Below are 22566 nucleotides of genomic sequence, written 5' to 3'. Positions count from 1 at the left end.
CCTGATGATGACTGAGACTCCCATGGGAACGTAAGAGGGTTTCTCCTGGCTTCCTGCCTCCAAAGACTAATAAAAGTGGACTATGAGATTTCCCCAAAAGTTATTACAAATCCGTTGTATGACTATTTTGCTGTTAAATCCTGGAAAGGAGTGTTTTGGGATGGTGTTATTAAAATGCATTGTTTAAATGGGAAATAAACAGTGCAATCTTACTGCTTGTAAAATTGAGAGATGTCAATTCAATCTCAATTAACATACCTTTCTGAGTTGTGTGCACAAGGATTTAGATTGCACATCTGTGTATTTGGCACTTCATTGCCAGGCTATTATGCAAGTCTATGCAAAAAGGACGACCATACTCGTCCTTAGCACTGAAGGGGTTTCAAACATCATAAACTCATGAAATTGCACTCATTGTTATCATCGGGCTCTGATATGTTGACATCCATAGTGTTCCTGTCAGTTTCCTGTGTAATGGTAAGGAAGTCAGACATACTTCTGATGGGTTCATTCTTTTCTGCAACTAACCCTGTAGATGGTATGACCTCTTCTTCAGAGCTTCTGTCACCATTGTTATGTCCAGTCGGAATGTCATTCATAGCATCCATATTTGTCTCAGTCTCAATGTCTACTCTGGAATGTTCATTTTTTTCTGCTGGTTCCAACATCCCTTGTATTGTTGTTTCTTTATTGTCTTTCCCCAGGTGTGAATTGAGCAACATGCTCCACATACTCAGTTCTGCCGTCATCAGTCGGTACATGACGTGGTCGTATTTCAATAGCATGGAAAGGCTTGCTGTAGCTGAATCCATTGAGAGTGTTCTTGTGATTAAATCTTATTTTCACTAGGTCACCTGTCTTTGACAGCTTTGCTGCTCTCATGTCATTGCTATTGTTTCTTTTGCACTCTAGAGATATGCCATAGTATAGCCCTTACGCCATTCGGCATAACTCATCAAACATCAGGGAGTGATGGAGGAATGAAAGAAGAAGAGGCCCTTCAACCCGTCATAAATTGGAAGGGAAATGCCCCCAGCCGCATTATTGGGGATGAGGGTATAGGCAGCTGTTGCTTCATGGGCAGATTTGATTGGGTTTAAGCAGGAAGCTAATGCTAATTGTATGCTCCCTTTATAAATCTATCAAATCTCTCGACCAGCCTGTTGGCCTGATGGATGATAAAAGGATGCCCTGCATTTTTTTGAGGGGTTCGTGTTTTGTAATTCTTGCATCTCATGAGAAGTGAGCTGTGCACCACTGTCTCTCACTATTTGTTTTGGGATTCTTTCTCGATAGAAGACGTGTTTTAATACTTCAATCGCTGTGCTGTTGATGTTAGGAACAAAGTGTAATTCAGCCCATTTGGACCAATAGTGCACCTCAGTATAACACAGTGGCTTTTAATCTCCCTCCAAACGTTCTAGGTATCCTATGCAATCTAATCCTATCTTTTTTCATGGTGCATTTGGCATTTCCACACTAGTGAGGGTAGCCTGATCGACATGATGCCTATTGACAATGTCTACACAAAGGTTACATGAAATCAAGACTTGCTCAATTTCTTTGTCCTTTTGAGGCCACCTATAGCATTCCCCAATCCATCTCTTTGTAAGCATAATCCACATGTGCTCTTGGTCTGACATTTAAATCAACATTTGGTGAAGCTTCAGCAGAGGAACTGCCTTTTCTACTCTGAACAATAGATCTTTTACATTCAGCAATACTGAGTGGATCTTTCTAAACTGTTGTAGCAGTGAGGGAGGGTTCTCTCAATCTGCCACCCCCTCTTCACAAAACCTTCAATGAAAACCATCACTTCATCCTGCTTCATAGCATCTTTACACTCAAGTTCTGAAATACCAATTGCTTTGTTGTCAGACATTTCTTTAATGGAGGCAACTGTGCACTCATCCCTCATGAAAGTGTAATTTTCTCCATCCTTACGGTGAAGAGGGCAAATACAGTCAGGCTTATTGTTATTCTATCCAGGAATGTATTGAATGAGAAAGGTGTATTCTTGCAGTTTGTCAGATAGGCAGGCTATCCTAGGGGTAGCTGTTGTGGTCCCACTGAGGCTTAAGTTGTCTCCCAGAGGCCTAGTGTCTGTCAATATGAAGTATTTGGTTCGCTATATGCATGTTCTGGAATACTCTGTGACCCACACAAAAGCCAGAATTTGTTCTCAGTCACACAGTATTTGTTTCTGCTTTTGATAAGGTTTTTGATTTAAAAGCTACCACTCTTCTTTTTTCTTTCCATCTAAGAGGGTCCAGTTCCATACGTGGTGGCATCTGAGATAATGAGTGTGATTCGACCTGGGTGAAAAAGTTGTAAAAACAGAGTATTGTTTTTTTCTCTGAATTCAGTTTCCTGTTTGGTCCACCAAGTTCCCTCAATTTCCTGCCTGAGCAGTTGCTTCATTGATTTGGTGAGTTCCAAAAAGGAGCTATTTAACTTTGAATAATATTCCATTCACACACGAGGAAGGGAGCTCAGCCAATCAGTTACCTGGAACAGGGGGCAACAACACACTGTGTACCGCCCGCTGTATCCAGCCACCCAAAGGCCTTCCCTGTGTGGCACCATATTGATTGTGGGGAGGCAACATGGATCCACTCCCTATTGCCTCCCCACCTCCCATCCACGGCCTCCACCATGGAAATTGAAAAGGGGCTAAGTCAGCCATCTTGTGTTTTATTATTTTTAGTGGAGATTGGGCTCATGCAAAAATGCATGCATCCCATTTCCTGTAAAAATACGTTAAAATTAAACTATTCACACCCCAGATGAACCCAGCGGTGAGAATGACTATCACCACAGCCCTGGCCAAGGCCCTCGCTTCACTCAGGCCTGCCTACGCTCAGGCTGACTGGCTGTTACCAGCCATGGTCACCTCTCGACACAGGGGCAATTGCCATAGGAGTCCCAGGAACAACCTTAGTTCTTTATTTGTCAGTTCTGGACCTTCATTCATGGTCTTGAGGAAATCTGTTTTCAGCAAAATTCCTGTGTTAGAGATACCATATCCCAGGTACTGTACTAAGTCAGTTCTGAATGTTCACTTTTCTTTCTTGAGTCTTATGCCCACTCTTTGCAATTTTTGGAGCATTTTGCTCAAGGTTGAATCATAATCAGCTACGTTCTTCCTGCAGAAAAGCATACACTCTTGGAAGTAAAGTAGATTGCATATTCCTTTTAATATGTGATTCATTAGTCTCTGACATATGGAGGCAGCTGACCATAAACCAAATGGCATGCTGCTGTATTGAAACGTGCCAATTTGAAGATTGTGAAATGTCTTGACGATTGATGCAACCTTAGTCTTGTGATGTTCAGCGTTGGGTAGCTGTCTGTTATCATTTCTTTGTTTACGCTGTGAACGCCATTGTATGCCCTTGATTTGTCTGAAGTCGTTTTCTTGATAAGTAATATTGCACTGCATGATTACGATGCTTCTATTGATTCGATTGTGTCTTTTTCTTGCAGTCACTTCACCTGTTTTGCAGAGATTCTCAGGCTGTCACAGGTCCTCAGCAAACTTTAGGGGTATTACATTGGACTGTAGTTTGACTTGCTGCTCAGAGCCTTTAATAAATCCTGAACCTTTAGAAAAAGTGTTTATTTATGTTCTGACTATTCTTCACTTACATTTCCACCTGCTAATACTTGCACATATACAAATGGATGGAGTTTAATATCTAGCATTGCCTGGTCATCCTAACCTAACACAGCTTGGCCTTTCTCTGTGAAATATGCTTTTGTTATCCCTTTTCTTTTTTTCAACTCTAAGCTGCACTTTACGTATCCCACTAGTTCAACTGTGGATCATCTGTATGCTTTGGATTCTATGTGTCTAGATCAAACAGTCACTTTGTCTTGTTTGAATAGTCAGTTGTTGGTCTCATTGTTGCAATAAGACCCGAGGCGGTGGGCCAATACCGCCCCAGGTAATGCCTGGGGCCGTAGTTATAGGTCCGAGTGTAGCGAGGGCCTTAACGAAGCCCCCGGGCATTACCTGCGGTGGTATTGGCCCGCCACCGAGGGTCTTATTGCCATTAGCACCCCGGCCCGTTGGATCGGGGTGCTAATGGCATTTTTTTTTCTGTTTCGCCGCGTTTTGAAACAGAAAAAAAAAATGAAAAAAAATGGCCGCCGGGAAAGGCAAAAGGGAGTCCGTTGTCCCTTTCCATGGCGGCCATCGGGAGCGGACGCGCTGGGAACACAAGTGTTCCCAGCGCTTCCGCTCCCGAAAAAAAAAAGAAATAAAAAGAAGCAGAAGGTAAGTGGGGTTGGGAGGGTGGAAGGGAGGGAGGGGAAGAAAAAAAAAAACATACCTGCGTCCCCGCTGGGGGACGATGGAAGCCTCCAGCCGTGTGGAGGCGCAGAGCGGGGATGGCCCGCTCCGAGTCTCCACACTGCTGGAGCCTGCTATCGTTACCCAGCGGGGACGCAGGAGCAAAAAGGTAAGTGGGGTAGGGAGGAGGGAGGGAGGGAAGGAAAAAGAAAAAGCTTATCCGAGTCCCCGGCGGGGGGCAAAGGCAGCTTCTCAGTCGTGGAGAGGCTCGGAGCGGGGATGGCCCCAATTCGAGCCTCCTCATTGGCTGAGGGCCTGCCACTCCCCTGCCGAGGACAAGGCAGCTGGAATCCCGGCCAAGAATCGAAGTTGCATTCTGATTGTCTCTCGCCGGGTACTAATGGGTATTATGGCCAAATCTAAGCCAGAGTCAGACCTGAGTTTAGTCTTAATGCCATCTCCTTTTACTTCACAATGCAGTTTAGGCCTTCCTTTGCTTGCGCTATTGATCATGAATATGGTCAGGTCTTGAGCTTCTAATGAGTTTTCATCATTCCTTGTTTGTGGCACATTGAGGCTGGAGACTTTTCAGATTATTTCTCTACAGACTTTGTTGAAGTGGTCTGCATTTCCACAAATATTGCAATCTTTGTATTTTGCAGGACACAAAAGATTGCTCACCAACTGTTTGTAGCTTTTGCACCTTACCTCTTCAGGCAGCCTGTATATCATCTTTTCTATGTTTCTGTTCTTTTATATAGTACTTCTGTTTTGGCTTACCCTTGAAGGTGGTTTACTTCTTTTGACCTTTGCATATTTACTTGCTCTTTCCTTTGATGCACAGCTTTTTCTGCGTCTTTCGCTTTCTGAATTTCGTTCTATAATGATAATTCATTCACTTGTATGTATTTATCGTGCATCTTCTTATCATGTGTATGGACTGTAAGGAAGTATCTCATCATGTCTTCAGCTTTACCTCATGTGCACCTGATTACTTTTGATTTCTGTAAATGGAACCAATCCAGTTAAGAAGATCCACGTATGTTCTTTAAAGGGCCACTGTCTTACGTGTGGGCAAAGGGAGGGTATCTTTTCGGACAATAGAGGACAGAACCTATAGCTACAAATGTTTCTACAATAAGGTCCTGGAACATGGTTAGGATATGTGGAAAACATGGATGGAGAAACAATGTGTAACCGATTATTATTATAACGTTTCTATTTCCTCTATACTTCAATTATTCTTCATGACTCCAATGTATGGCACAACATTGACCAGTGGAGAACACCTGTAGCTACGTTGCAAGACTTCATAACATGGCTATCCTGCGAACAGGATGAGACATCGTTTGACGAAGAACAACTAAGGGTTGTGACTCTCTACATCCTCTACAGATCACATTTAGCTTATAACTGCTTACAAGATAATGAGGTGTTTCACCTTTATGTAGCATCTTCTCTGTCATAAAGGTACCGTTGATATATGCCTTCTTAAAAAGTAAAATGTTTCTGGTCATTTTTTCCTAAGCCCCTGAATCTTTTCAGGAGGTTACGAAGTGTCATGTTTCAGCTGCCCTGCTTTTATAAAGCTTGCCCCAGTTACATTTTCTTAGTCCCGATCTATTGATTTTTAAATACCCTCCTTCCATTCTGTAGACCTTTTGAAAATACGGATTCCTTCATCGATAGTGCAATTTCCCTTGTCCCTACCAGAAATCCAAGCGGGCTGAAGTCTGCTTTTTAGCAGAACAAGAAACTCTTTGAGGTAGAGGTCATCCATTTAATCCTTTCTCTCATGTCTGGCTTTCAGTAAATGGCTTGAATAACTGCATAGATTTCAGACAGTGGAACAGTCTTTTATATATGGAGAATTACACATATAGAATAGAAGTACAACTGTTTGTCATGCTTTTAATGTTGCCAAGTCCCTAATATCTAAGTTCACTAACTCTGCATCGGTGATAAAAGGCCCCCAACTCCAGTCAGTTCCTAATCCACATGCAACAGTAGATGAAAGACTGCTTGGACATGCTGGCTCCATATGCTACAGCCATCATCATTTCTGCAGGCGTGATTTTGAGGATTTATTAGCTCTTGTATTTCCCCATTACCCCAGTAACAGCCCTTAACTCTCTAAAATGTGGTAAAGCTGTGGGCCCAGATCTCATTCCTATTGACGTGCTTAAAGATGAGGGATGAGGTGGATATCTCAGCCCCAGTTCTTTGTAGGGTATTAAAGGCCATCTTGTGCAGGGGGAAACACCAGATTCTTGGAGGCATGCAGTGATCTTACCAATATACAAAATAGGTGGCAGAGACCTGCCAGGAAACTACCGCCCAATCTCGCTTCTAGATAGCATAGGAAAACTATTCAGGAAGGTAATTTTAAATCACCTACAGGATTGGGTTGATAAGGAATCTATAATCCATGACCTTCAGGCTGGTGTTAGAGAAAATAGAGGAATGTTTCTTGTTTTGCCTTTATGTGGCTTTTGTTGATTTAAAAACCCCATTTGACTCATTGTGTAGAGAAGCGCTGTGGCAGATTCTTAACGTACAGAAAGCTCTGGGTGCCCTGATTAACATAATACGTCAGCTTTATACTGCCAGCAGGGCAGGTGTACGTTTCGGGCTGGCACAGCCATTTGATGTTGAAAAGGCAGTTAGACAGGGCTGTACTTTGGCACCCATCCTTTTCAACATCTATATACAAGAAATTATAGATGCATTAATTATAGAGTGCCAAGAGTGCCCTAAAATTGAATCCGATAGATATCCAGCCCTTTTGTATGCTAATGATGTGGTCCTTATCGCTACATCACCACAAGGCTTGAGGAGGTCATTGTCTGTATTGTTGAAGAAATGTGCCAAGTTAGATCTCAAGCTAAATATTGACAAATCAAAGGTGATGGTTTTCAGACCTAAATCTGTGAAACGCAGATCATTGAAGGTTAAAGCAGGGGGCTCAGTGCTCGTACAGGTTGAGTTTTATGATTATATAGGGCTGAGATTCCAGGAGTCTGGTGGTTGGATGGCTTAGATCACTAAATCGTCCTCCACGCTAGAGGATTCCATGTGTTAAAATCGCAGCAAAAATGGTTGTTTACACAAAACATCGTGGCAAAAAGGCTGTGGTTTGCCACCGCAATCCATGTAAAGGATCCAGGGGACACCCTCGCAATTCCCAGACCCATTATACCATTTAAGGGGAGCAGGGGACACCCCTGCAGTCCCCGCTCCCCTTAAATGGTATAATGGGCTATACCTTTACCTGGTCAAACCACAGCATTTTTGCCACAATTTTTTGTAAAGGAGATATTTTTGCCATGATTTCATTACTGCATACCCGCTAGAGAAGGTTGATGCAGCAACCTTGGCATTTCATGCAACGCATGGAAGAGGTGCCGTTTCCCCAGCTTTAGATTTATTCCATAAGCAAACTATCCCTGCTGCTTTGTATGGCTCTGAACTGTGTGGCTACATTAATATGCGGCAGCTCTGCACATATGAACATACATTTCTGAAGAAACTGTTGCTGCTCCCTGCCAATGCCCCTACAGCTCTGGTCTTTCTGGAGCTGGCCGGCACCTTGCTTGCCGTCCAAATCAGTGCTAGAACAGCGCTCTTTTGTGCTAGACTGTGGAAGCAGCAACGTCTTGAAATGTATCGGAATGCAGCACTCAACCTCTTATCCATGGTAGGCGGTTGGAGTTTAAAATGGGCATCTCAAGTCAAGACCCTTTTTCAGGATCTTGACATGATCGATTTGTGGCTGCACTCAACTACTGTATGGGCCCCTACGATCGAGAATATCAAAAACAGGGTTTAGCAGAGAAGTAACGAATGCCTACTGGCCGATGCCTCCTGGTTGAAACTTGGTATCAGCTATCTTGACTGGAGGTATCAACTGGGTTACAAATCACACTTAGATGAGATATTTCCAGCCTATGAAAAGTCCCTGTATTTGTGTTTTCGATTGGGGATGCTTCCGGTGGCCTCCTTCACCCGAAATTGGCTACCCCCTAATACAGATACGTGCCCATTATGTGAGGAGGGTAATGAGACATTTATGCATTTTCTGTTGTTTTGTAGTAAGACTGTTAAGCTGAGAAAAATGTATTTGATGCCAATATTGAGAGAGGTGGAGGTTCGACAATCGGCCAATGCTGTGAGATTCTTGAGCCAGTAGTCGGACATGCATGATGTTCGAGCAATGGCTCACTATATCCATAGAGCATGGTTGCTTAGAGTGTAATTCTGAGTATTTTTGCCAGCCCTAAACCAGATCATTGATGTCACGTAGGTGAGGCTGCGAGCTATTGACTCTGCTCATCCCATTTCATCCTTACGAAATCTCGAACTAACTGTGGAAAGCACTTGTACTTTGTAGCAAAGATCTACCCTTGGTCTCAATTGTATTTTAATGTATTCTGTGGACATGTTGAATTTGATATGATGGTTTTATTAAGTGCGACTTCCTTTTCATTATGAATTCACTGTCTTTTTATCTCTGTGTACTTTTATGGTTGATTAAGCGAAATAAAGTTTATGTTGATGATTACCCCAGTATAATTGCATACGGCCATGGGCAAATCTATTACATCAGCAGTCTAATCAAAAACATTTAAAGATTCCATGAATATGCCAGATTAAAGTATACTTGGAAATTGTTGAACAACAGAGAACCTGTATGGTCAATGTTGAGAGTGGGGCACGCCTATGCTAACCGTGGTGCTTAACCACGCATGGGTCACAGCTTCGACTTGGTGTTAAATTGAAAAATGGACTTTCTCACACCTTCTGTATAATTAAGTGCTGGGGTGGGCGGCGCTTACAATGATTCCTTATAGTAATTCTGGACAAACATAGACGCTCTTAGCACTTATGCGGTTTGCAAGTGCAGGGCACTTTCTGTTGGTTATGTTGTGTGACGATTCTGAAACATTCTTGATGTGTGTCTCTTTGGACAATAGGAAAAGACGAGGGCAGAAGACGAGGACAGAAGGGGTCATATTTTTTTGTAAACTAAATCGAACAGAGGGGACCGCTTCCCTTTGACCTTAAATGCACCTATGTGCAAAATGGACCCTCTATGCAATTTATAACTTCTCCAACCTGTATCAGAAAGGTTAAGAGAGAAGCATAGGGAATGTTGCCTCTCCTCTTCATTTTGATTTTTGTGAAATAGTGTAAATGCCACCTGCAATTAATGAATGCAGCAGGCAATTCCAATGGATTCCTATGGAATCTGCCTGATATTACCAGGTGGTAGCTTGATGTGGATTCCATAACCGCATTTAACACGCAAAGTGGGAAAAGCGGGCAGACATCCGTCTCCCCACCTCTGCCTGACAAGTTGAATAAGATGCTGCTGATTGGTAAACATGAATATTAGATGTTGAACTCATGTTTGAATAGTACCTACAGCTATAACAAAAAAAATCCTTTCTTTCGGGGGTAGACAATGAATGATACTTGGTGCAACATCTGTTCATTTGCAGGTCACAACAAGGAATGTAAGAACGTCCATTAGAAACCTGCTGTCTGGTCCATCTGTCCGTGCAATGGTGTGGCTCCTCCCATGAAGGATGAATGTTTTTCTTCAGCGTCGAGCACTAAATCTTGCAGACTCCACAACAACGTGGTGTGTAGTACTTCATGCACAGCTAGATGTTGTACAATGCATGTGCCTGTGAACGATCTGTTTGTTGCACGTACTGATCATTTGGATGGGTTCTTTGAAGATTATCAGAATGTAAAAAACCTGAACATCTTTTCACATTACAGTCTATCTGAGAAATCACTGCTCACCTGTAATAGCATCACTACTCAGCTGTAATAACCTATTATAAAATAACAATTGGGATTTTGTTTTTTTATCAAGTCCAGACGCTCAGCACGGACCGGGATTCGAACCCATGAAGCTCTGCATTGTGCTCCCATGACAAACGTGTTGCTGCACCTGAGCTGTCAACCCGGACTATTATATTTCAGATATGATGTTACAATGCATGCTGCTGGTGCACACATAGGGCCTCATCACGAGTTGGGCGGTAACGCCGTCGCTAATAGTGCTGGTGCTATCTGCCCTACCGCCAAACCCACAAGCGCTATTAGCGCCGGACCACGGGTTTGGCGGATTTGGAAATCCCCATTCCCCACTGAGCCCATTTGGGAATGCCCCATTCCCCATTGGGCTCAATGAGGAAATTTCGCGCTCATACTTTCGGCAGATTTCCCCCCAGCTCAGAGCTGGGGAGAAATCCGCTGAAGCCCTGATTTGGCGGACTCTTAAATCTGGCGGTAATAGCGCTACCGCTGGATTTAAGGGTTACCGCCAAACTCGTGATGAGGCCCATAGAGCAGAATTCCAGCTGTCACCGGAGCACTTCATCAGTGGAGTAACTTTGCTGAATATGTTGGGGTGGGGTGGACATAATGACAACTGAAAGAAAGGGGCGGGGTGGAGTGGGCGGACGTTGGCACTGAGGGATAAGACTAAACTACTACACAAGAGTCCATTGCGATGCGCTTGGTTATAACTTTCATAAGACAACGCGGAGCAACACAGGATAATCCCCAGGTCCCTGCTTAGAAACCTCTGGGTAATAAGCGCATTATAAATAACCAATTATAAAAAATTATAATTATCAGGAGTAAATACTTCTTGTTCTGCAGCCAGTAGTGCAGGAACTGCATGTTGCTGCACTAGGCATTCTCGAATACTGGTATGGAATCACTTAGTTAATACATATCATCGCTCTAAGCTCTTAGACCTGCTATGGTGGGGTTTGCATAGCCAAGTGATTGGGAAACGGCTCCGACAGGGGAAGGAAGACTGCTAGCGGAGGCATTGGCAGGCCTAAGCATAACAGGGGCTTCTGTGAGGGATTGTGGCTGTAACCACCCCTGTCTGTTACTTATAACTTTGGCACCTCAGGCAAACGAGTTAGGTGTTGATGGGTTTTTTTCTTAGTGAAATCGGCTTTGCCTAAAAAAACAACAAATTGAGCTGCCCTACAACATACTATATAGCAATAGTATGTATATTTTTGAGCCTGATATGGACCTTTCGCATAGTCTTGCCAACATAAATAAGGTTACAGGGGCATTTAAGGGTTTACGTCACAAAATATTTTGTTCACGTACAAGTGCTATTTGCCCACACAAGTGACACAATCCCTGCATTCTGAAAGTGGGGTGATCCACTGAAGGGAATCTGCCTACAGAGTCGGATCTGTGTGGGCAGATTCATCCCCACCTGCAGAATCTGCAGCAGTGGCCATGCTGTGATCTGTTTCCCATCCCTCCCACCCCACATTACACAGCATGATTGGGGAAAGAGCAATACTGCCAGTGGTGTGCCGTGTGCACAGGACCTTGTCATCAGTGCAAAGCTGTAGATAGAAACACTCATGCGCTGAACACGTGTTTTCAGCATTTAGCTTTTAAATGTCACCACTACATTAAGGTACAAATGTGAAAACTGTGTTTGCAGTGATGAATTCGTCAAGGCTGGTCAGTAAAATAGTGCTCTGGTCCCTGAGCCCTTGGGAGTTTAATTGCGTAGTACGTAGTACACTTTGGAGTGCATCGGATGGGCTGGTTGTGGGCCTCTTCTGCCGCAGTGTGTTAAGGCCATATCACACAAAGCCCTGTTGTGATCCACTGGTTTACATATAGGGATATTAGAGAGCAGAATGTGGGTGGGACATTTTACCACTCGCATCCTGTTCTCACGCATTCTCATGAATTGGCCTTATCGTGTTTCTTTTGTTGCTGGTTGTGTAATCCCCACACATTAAGTTCGGCACAATACCGGATTACTTGAAAAATGTCACAAGTGTAAAATAACTAATTCAGGTGTCATCCAGATGCTTATGCTAACCTAATGTAGACAATGAATCCTTCTCTGGGTACATTATTGTGGCTGTTTTCAAGGAAAAATATTCTAGGTGCCTCTCCGTTGTGGTTCTTCACAGAAGAGGTAGAACAATGCAGTATTTTGGCTCATGCGGATTTGCAGAGGCATACGGTTGTTGTGTGATGAAGTCATGCTTGGAGGGGAGGAAGGAGAGACAGAAAATATGGAGTGGTTGTTTTGTCAATTTTTGGAAAGGAAGCATTTCTCTCACATCGAAATGTATTATTACAACAGAGAATAAGGTACCGCTCCAGACTCTGTTATCCTTCTCTCTTATGGCACAGAAAGAATCAAGATCATACCCAGATAATTATATTCTACAATCAAGCAGTGGCATTGCATGGAATAAAGTATGACGCCCAGATAAAGGCATCTTTCCTTTCACACCGTATCACTAAGCAAAGGGTAGTTCTATCCCACTGTAACGGCATGCTAATGCTTTTTATAAATAACTCCTCAGTTCTATCCTTCTACCTCATAATTCCACTGCCCGATAACAGCCCAGAACTGCAGCTGTAGTTTGGCTAAATATTCAAGTGGCTTAAAGTTCGAGAGACACATTGGCTCCCATGGTGAAAAAATATGGCATTGGTCCGGCAATGTATTTCACCAGGACATTTTAGGCAGAACCCATGTTAGCAAGATCGAGATTGCAGGACGTGTTCTTCGGGTAATGCCCTGTAACGTAGCACAAACAAGCGATATTGAGCCTGATCAAAAGATCAATTGCCTGATCCAATGGCACGCCTTGAAGAAATGTTTCAACAAGTTATGTGTGGCGCCAATCACAGGTGTTCCATTGCAGTGACGTGTCCCAGTTGTCTGCTATTTCGGCCAACTCCGTACAGAGATGCAGTAAAACTTTGATTTCACAAAGCACTCTTATAATGAAGATAGTAAACAAGTATCCATAAACTGGTGGAAGACACAAGAGTGTTATGAGGCTCTAAGACTAGGAACCCACAATAACGGTGTTTATGTATGATGAGCATAATTTAAGTATTAGACATCAAGACAAAAAGGGCCTCAGACTGCGGAGAATTGTATTTCTGCCCTCCTATTTCACGGCTTCTCGCTGTCACGAGGTGGCGTTTGTGCACATCCTGTGGCAGCGGTCACAAACATTACAATGTTCTGGCTCACACGTACACCTGCCCACACTGTGACCGTCAAGAGGGCAGGTGTGCGTGTGAGCCAGAACATTGTAGTTTTTGTAATTTACAAACAAGGCCGGCCTTCCAATCCATCAACATTGTGGAAAAACATGCTGAGACAGAGCGCGAGAGAGACAGAGAGAAAGCAAGCCACAGACGAGGGAGAGGGGTGATGTGTACAGAAGGCACCTTAGAAGTTAGAAATATGGGACAGGGGCACATACAGAAAAACACGCTGCAATAAAAGAGAGTGAGAAAACTCTTAGCTGCTGTTCAATTGATTGAATCTTCATTTGTTTGGGTGCCTGCAAGGTCGGAATTTAGACAAGACTTAGGCAGAAGGCACACACTGACCGCCACTGTGGGGAAACACTGCGCACATGCCTCTCAGGGACCAGGTTGCCTCAGAGCTCACCTCCACAAGAACACTCCAGAAGGTTGCCACCACACGCATGGATGATATGAAATATCGTATACGTTATTATCCAGAAAGAAAGCCTACACTGCAGAAACCAGCCCAGGCCTCCACACACTCACAACAAGCAGAAAATAAAATTCAGCCCAGCCCAAGGTAGCCCCCGGCCCTCTTGTCAAAAGATGGGGGGGGGGGCAAATATGCATGCCACAAAAGTAGGGGTGGACAAAACCCCCCATAACCTCCTAATATTATGCCCATGCACTTAATTAAAGCCATGATGATCTTTTCAGAATCCTTTCTTCCAAAATATTCTGGGGCTGAGTTATGGAATTATTTGCGCTGAAAACAGGGATTTGTGTGCCATTCTGCCCGCAGTGGGCAGAATGGCGCACAAATCCCCGTTTTCACAAATAATTCCATGAATCAGCCCCTCTGTGTCTCTTTACAGCCATTACTTGCTAAGGAACTGTTCATGATAATATGTTAATTGTGCGCATAGTTGGAGAGTGCAGGTGGGCAACAATCTATTTGAATGTTATCAATTATATAAAAAAGAAAGTGGCTTACAAAGTGGTTTTTTAACACAATATTGGGCCTCATTGTGAGTTGGGCCCGTTTGGTAAAAATGCGGTGGTAATACCATGACTGCCGTGTGACTGCACCGGCCAACTATGACTTTGTTGGAAAGCTATGAGCTGGAAGTAAATCCACCACCTTTCTGCCAAATTTCAGTGCAATTACCGCCACAGTAATTCTGCCAAAATCACCCATGGAGTGCTATGGATGCTAAAGAAATTAGGATTAACACCTGCACTACCACTTGCAATCTGGCAGTAATACCTCCAGACCAGGTGGCGTAACGGTAATACAGTTAGCAAAAAAAAAAAAAATGTACAACACATTCCTAAATTGCTAAATTATTTTTTACAACACATTCCAAGTATATATTAGTGTTTTTTTTTTACCAGATTGTACTTTCATTGTATGTTCCAACAACTGGATTATCTCATGCACCAGAAGATCAGGGACCCAATGGGATGATGTTGCAGCATGTATTCAAAGGATGAAAATATCTCTGACGTACGACAGTCACCGCAGATTTCTGCAACTTTACAAAGGAACATGGCCTTTGAGAAGGTTGACCTTCTTCCATCATCTTGTCCATGAACTCCTCAGTGACTTACAATATCCTCATAACATACGCTATGGGTACATTATCCAACACATTATTATACATAAGGAATACATGAAAATTTCAATTCACATAAAACAATATCTTGATATCTTGATGTATATACAAATTGAACAACAGAAAGGTGGGGAACAGGAGTGAGAAAGAGAAATAAACAAGGAGCAGGATGGTGGGAGGGGAAGGAACAAAGAAGGCGCCAACGTAGACGTTGGACAGAAACAAGCCGAGGAATTGGGTACAAGAATAAATGCATTAAGCAGGAAGAAAGACAAAGATAAATCAAAAGGTACAGCAAGAGTGAGCAAGAGAAAACAGGGAGATAAAGTATGGATGAGAAAGAGGGTAGATTAGAAACGAGAGTGAAAGCAGGAGGGGCTAGAGCAACAGTGACAAGGTGACAGTGGCAGAGAAGAGACAGACAGGGTAATTCATAGAAATTCGCACAAAAGTGGCGCACGCGGCTGGCGCACAGTGTTCCCGTGCGAATGTCTGCGCCAGTCGCGTGCGCTGAAATCGATTTCCGCGCACAGCGTATTCATGGATTTTAGCCTCCAAAAGCAGCCGTGGCGCAGAGTGGCGCAGCGACCCTGCAGCAGCACCAGTTACGCCCCCAAGATCGCCCTCGCGCAAGGAAAAGCCATCAAAATCCCCAATCCAGCGCAAAGGGCTGCGCCAACCCTGGACCACTTTACCGGACTGCAAAACAGCAAACGCCAAGCGGGGAACGTGTATTACGGGTTTCGCAGTAACTTCCACACGCGAAAGGGCCTGTGCGAGTGTGGTACGTGCATAACTGTTGTTCGCGTAAATTTTTACACGCGATTGGCCTGGGTACATGTATTCCAGGGGTGCGCGGGAAGTTTTACAGGTGATTGGCCTGGGTACATGTATTACAGGGGTGCGCGGGAAGTTTCACACGCGATAAGCCTTGGGCGAGTGGGGTACGTGTATTTCAGGGGTGCGCGGGTAGTTTCACACGCAAATGGGCTGGGTACGTGTATTTCAGGGGTGCGCGGGAAGTTTCACACGCGATCAGCCTGGGTACGTGTATTTCAGGGGTGCGCAGGTAGTTCCACACGATTGGGCTGGGAACATGTATTTCAGGGGTGCGCGGGAAGTTTCACACGTGATAGGCCTTGGGCGAGTGGGGTACATTTATTTCAGGGGTGCACGGGAAGTTTCACATGCAAATTGGCAGTGTGGGTCCTCCCAGGTGTCCTTTCTACCCCCTCTACGGCCCCTGCAGGCAGCCCACACCACAAGGGACTACCCTGCACCTCTGGTCATGTCCCGCAGGCAGCCCATCCACCATGGGCATGCCCCCAGCCAAGCCACATGTCACTCTGCAATATAATCATCAACTCATGTCTCCCAGCACCCCCAGCCCCCAGCAGTCAGGGACACCTGCCAGCAGGGCCCACTCATGTCCCACTCAAGTCCCCCATCTCACCCACCCCCCAGCAGTCAGGAGCACCTGCCAGCAGGCCCCCACTCATGTCCCACTCATGTCCCCCAGCACCCCCACCCCCCAGCAGTCAGGGGCACCTGCCAGCAGGTCCCCACTCATGTCCCACTCATGTCCCCTGCACCCCACACCCCAGCAGTGAGGGGCACCTGCCAGCAGGCCCCCACTCATGTCCCACTCATGTCCCCAGCAACCCCACCCCCCAGCAGTCCGGGGCACCTGCCAGCAGGCCCCCACTCATGTCCCACTCATGTCCCCCAGCAACCCCACCCTCCAGCAGTCAGGGGCACCTGCCAGCAGGCCCCCACTCATGTCCCACTCATGTCCCCCAGCACCCCCACCCCCCAGCAGTCAGGGGCTCCTGCCAGCAGGCCCCCACTCATGTCCCACTCATGTCCCCCCCAATATGTCATCATGACCCACAATCATAGCCCTCATGTCCACCAAAATCCCACGGCACGCCACCCATGCCCAAATAACCAACCAAGCATAACATACACCCCACATTGAAATGGCCATTACATGAAACAACCCAAATGGCATGTATGTACATCAGCAAGTGTCCGTCACACACACACAATGGGTGCCAGTGAATGTGAACACCCACATCGTGACATGCATGAAACCAATGAGAGAATACCACACATTGAAGTACGGGAACAAATGTATTGCACAAAAAATGTGGTGAAAGAAAATCAAATACCAAACAATGGACATAAGGAAAACAATGCAGAATGTCACATAATGATGAAAAAAGGAAATCAGAATCCAAAATATACGAAATAAAAAATGTCTCCAAAGTCTCCTTCCAACAAAGCAAATCCAAACAGAAATGAAAAGGTAAAATCCATTGCTCCATGGAAAAATCAAAAAAGAAAAAGCCGACAAATGCACACTCCAACTATTTACAAGGATGAAATCCTGGGTCCATGAGCCCAACTGTCCAAAGGAAACCTACAAAAAAGCCTACAGAATAAACAACTATATACAAAAATGTGGGGCATAGTCCATGCACCCCAAAGGAAAGAAAAAAAGAAATGAAACTTAACACTAATGAACTATATACAATGGCGGCGGCAAGTCCAACGGCTCACTGGTTGATGTCATGGGCCAGGGCATCATCGAACTCCTGTTCAATGGCTTGGAGGCAGGCATGTTCACTGGCCCCGAGGTCTCGCAGGGATAATGCGGTGTCCAGCTCCAACTCCCTGCGAATACCCTCGAGGCACTCAGCCCGCCTCAGCGCCCTGCGCATGGAGTTCTCCACCCTGACCATTGTGAACCGTTCCTCCTCCGCCCGCCACCGCTCCGCACCTATCTGCTGGCCCAACCGCTGCCACATGGAAGACACTCCCATTCCAGGGTTCTCCTGCCCTCCGGCCGATGCCTACCCCTCTGATGTAGATGGCCCCGAGCCATGATGCCTCCCACGTCGAGCCTGCCACTGCCTCCGACGCAACTGCCTCAGCCAGCACGACGGCATCCAGGCTGATGGAATCCACCGACGCCGTCGTGCACGTGCCCTGCCCGATGATGCCGGCACATCCTCCATCTGCTGGGGTCCAGTTGCTGGTGTGTCGAATCCTGCTGGACCTCTGACTCCCGACTGTGGCAGGGATGGGAGCCCCACCGAGCTGGCTACGTTGGTCAGGGCAGGTCCACAGGGGGCCCTGGTGGCATCTGGGCCGGAAAACGGCATGGAGAACGACTGGCGCATAGCCTCCACAGAGGAGGAGAGGGTCGCTAGAGTGGCCGACACATGTACGAAACCCCCGACCATGGTCGCTCCCAACTGGCCCACGTTGGCACGCTGCTCTTCGTGATGACGTGCGTGCTCCCCCCGAAAGCACGCATGTCATCACGAATGACATTGTGCGCAACGCGACACCAATCAGGACCTTCTCCATACAGCCAGGGGTCCCCTCGTCCGCAGGTAGAGGAGTGTCAGATGACATGGACATCCCCCCTACCTGCGGACGGGCCTGGGATGGGGCATCCCTGCTGGTGCATGGTGGTGCAGTCACAGTGTCAGGGACAGTGACATGCACAGGCCCCTCCACGGCAACCTGTGCTGCCTCCTGCCCGTGCTCCTGGACTGCACCACTTGCACCAGTGGTACCACCCCCACCAGGCCCCATGTGCAACTCAGTAGCGGCCTCCTCCTCCTCTGTGGAAACCACCAACCTGGATGGCTCCACACCGTCTCCCGCCGTTGCAAGCCCCTGTGGGGGCTCACCCACCCCTTCCGCTGCAGCCGTGGGGGCATCCCCGCCGCTTTGCTCCACAGCGCTCTCTCCGCCCTCTTCTTCACTTGCCGCTGTGTAGAGGGAGACATAGAACACAAGCATCAGGGTACTGTACAATGGTCCCCTAGACAGGAAGCAATAGCAGATGAGTGGCACTGTCAAACATCACTTCCATCATGTCCCTCCACAACACATGGGTCAGTGCAGGCAAAACACATGCAGTAACAGGCATGGCACATGCTATGGACATTAGCATACATGTTCAAGGGACTCTTGAAACATACAGTGTTGGTTTGAGACTCACATGCATCATGGGTCATGCCTATCACATGCACACACTTCACCGTAGTTTCATCCATCTGGCCTTGTACACCCCAGACACAGTGGATACAAGGATGACTAGGCTGCATCAGTGAATCTGAACATTGTCACAGACATGTGTCATGCATTCATGGCATTCACAAGTCACAGACACGCAGGTCAGACACACAGACATGGACACCATACATGTACATGGCATCAGCACCCATCCCTCACCCCCACCCTTGTCCAGGAACAGAGACTGGCATGCTCTCATGTGGCCATTCCGCATAGAGCTCCCCATGTTGCATTTAAGCACATGCACCAAACATGTGGTTCACACTTTACTGGTCTCACATGCATGACCATGATGTCCCTGCACACACACATATGTACATGGCCTATGTCACACATACAGGTAAGTATCAGACAACCAGCACACTGCAACATGCCCTGTCTCACACAGCAATGCTTGGCCACTTACCGCTCAACTCCAGACGGGTCTGCCTCTCAAGGATCTGGGCGTGGAGCGCTGGGCGTACGCGTTCCAGGACCCTCAGCTGGATGGTACTCATGCGGCCCTGGCCCCCCTCCATGAGGCGCCGGGCCTTTAAGAGGGTCCTGGACCTCAAGTCCTCCCAGCGCTTCTTGACTTGCTTGATGTTGCGGGTTGCCACCCCATCCGCGTTGATGGCAACCACAAAGTCGTCCCAGATCCTGTCCCGTCCTTCCTTGTTGGCGCATGATGATCCGAAGAGGGCATCATAATGCCCCAGGACAAGCTCCACCAGGACACCAACTTCCTTTAGACTGAAGATGGTGGCCCTCTGCCCCTCTGGCTGGGGGTCGCCAGTGGTCTCAGATGGTGTTTGCCCCGACATGGCGACCCCCGAGGCAGGCGTGGGTGGGCAACTGGGTCCTGGGGCTGGGCTGCGGAGCAACGGTATACCAGTCAGGAGTCTTCTGTTCCAGCAGGGTGGACACAACAACTGGACCCCTGCAGATGGCAGATGTGCAGGAACAAAATTGCAGGGCACGATGGCAGCAGGCAGGCAGGCAGCAGCAGATGGCTCGTGGGAGGCTGCTCGGGGCTCTCGGGGGCAGTAAATTGGCCTTTTGGGAAGGAGCATGGTCTTCCGTGTGTTTTCGCGTGGCCAGCTTTATACGGAGTGATTTGGCACGTAAAATTCTTGCACGTCAGCGTGTAATTCGAGGAAAGGCCCTTAGCGTGTAAGCTCGTCAGCACGCATACGTGATTTCATTGGGCAAAAGGCCCTCAGCGCGTAAGCGCATCTGTGACGTATCGCGCACTGGCCTGTATGTGCTTTTCGTGGGGTGTGGTGCGTGTGTTTTCCAGGCGTTGGGGTTCACACGCTATTACTTCGCAGCGGGTGGATGTTGGTTACGCGTTCTTCTACACGTAAGGCAGACGGTGAGTGGTACCCCGCTCGACCAGGCCCAATCGCGTGTGAAACTTCATGCGCACCCCTGAAATACACTTACCCAGACCAATCGCGTGTGAACCTTCATGCGCACCCCTGAAATACATGTACCCAGACCAATCGCGTGTGAAACTTCATGCACACCCCTGAAATACACATACCCAGGCCAATCGCATGTGAAACTTCACGCGCACCCCTGAAATACACGTACCCAGGCCAATCGCGTGTGACACGTCACGCGCACCCCTGAAATACACGTACCCAGGACAATCGCGTGTGAGACTTCCCGCGAACCCCAGATTTACACGTACCACGCTCGACCAAGGCCTATCGCGTGTGAAACTTCACGCGAACCCCTGTAATACACGTGCCCCGTTCCCCCTGGGCAAATAGCGTGTAGAACTTCCCACGCATCCCCGAAATACACACGCACGCTATTTTTCACACAGCGGGTGTCTGAGTTTGTCGCGTACCCCTTTGCACGTCATTTGTCCTAGAGGCCCACAGTATGGGACATCCTACATAGCTGTATATACCTGCTTTTTGTGGGCGCACATTTTGGCGCACCTTTTTTTTCATGCGCAGGGACGCGACCGCCTGCCTTCGTGTGGCGGACGTGTTTAGGACTGTGGCGTCTTTGCCCGTGCGCTGTTTTGCCCTATTCGATTCCATGAATACGTGTTGTAGGCAAGCGTGTGGGCGTTCCGCGCACTTGCCTCCTGTACTTCCCCCGTGACGCCCACATTTTCACGAGTTGATCCCCATTCCGCGTGACACGCCCTGTGTTCCGCCTACTTTTGTTATGTGCACCGCGCTATGTGCGCTTTTGCTGTGGCCTTACCGCACGCTGTTAGATGACCTGTGCACTTTTTCAGCGCACATCCCAGATTTTACTCGCGCACGGACTTCCATGAATAGATGTGCACTGGTTTCACTGCGATATTCGCACTTGCACTGCAATTTTCGCACTTTCATTGCGAATCGCACGTTTTCCCACGCTTGCGCTGATATTTTCAGCGCACATTAATTCCATGAATCGTCCTGAGAATGGGAAAGAGGCAGAAACACACATAATCTTTGCAATAGTGAAACCATAGGAGTGCATTGCAAATTGTGGCGAAGGCACTGACCCAATTAAAACAGAATTCATTTTGCTGCGGAAAATTGCAATTAACATCATTGTTTTTTTCTTATGGAACAGCGTTCAAAGCAAAGGGCATTTTTTTGCAGCACACAAAGGCAAGATTTGTACACGTTTACATTTAAAAACCAGAGATAAAACATATACATTGAAGTAACATTCTTGATGATTTTAATATGTTTAATATACATTATACATTAATAATGGAATTCATTCTAGTCTGTAAAACGTACTTCTGCAGAATTCAAGGATATGCTCTGTGTATAGGACGTAAAAATGGCTCAAGGCTGTCATATGTACACAGGTCCAGAAACACTAATAAGCAGACATTAAAATCAGGCCACATTAGCCAGGTGGCAGGGACGCAGAAAGTGGAACAGCGTATGTGCGTGCTGGAACTTGCATTATCATTTAGTTTTACTTGCATGCTAAATCATGCACAAAGGATTTCATGTATGCATAGGAATGAGCCTTGGGACACAGAGGCTGAGTTTCAGGAAGTATGCATTTTTAATAATGTTGGCAGCATCTGCCTGATTTTCAGAAATGTATTAGAATAAGCAAACCAACACATTTGTCCCAGGGCATTTTTGTTAAGCAAAGAGAAAAGCAAAACTCTATCTACCCAACATGTTTTTAATTTTTTTTTAAAGATGTCAGATTGTCAGTTGCATAAAACCAATTTAGATGACACACGCTTGTGTCTACACATGTGTAGTTTCTTGTGCCCCTTTCGTATCCACCAGTAAGTTAGCAACCTAAAGCCACTCCTCCCCGATTGGACTTCCTTATATAGAATAAACAAGGGTAAAAGGGACTGCATGTGCTTAAACGGACTCGAACAGTCCTTTAAAAATAAATGAAGTAGAAGCTCTTCTAAAGGCTCAAAAAAACTGTTGATGAACATTTATTTTACATGTTTGCTGTGTCTATTGACAAGGTATTTTTTTCTATGTTTAGGTACACAAGCACCACTTCTAAAATTATTGT

Source organism: Ambystoma mexicanum, chromosome 10 (genome assembly GCF_040938575.1).
Source record: "Ambystoma mexicanum isolate Mex_15411 chromosome 10, UKY_AmexF1_1, whole genome shotgun sequence".
Taxonomy (NCBI): Eukaryota; Metazoa; Chordata; class Amphibia; order Caudata; family Ambystomatidae; genus Ambystoma; species Ambystoma mexicanum.
The sequence above is the reverse complement of the archived record's forward strand: the minus strand, read 5'-3'. Positions refer to the sequence as shown.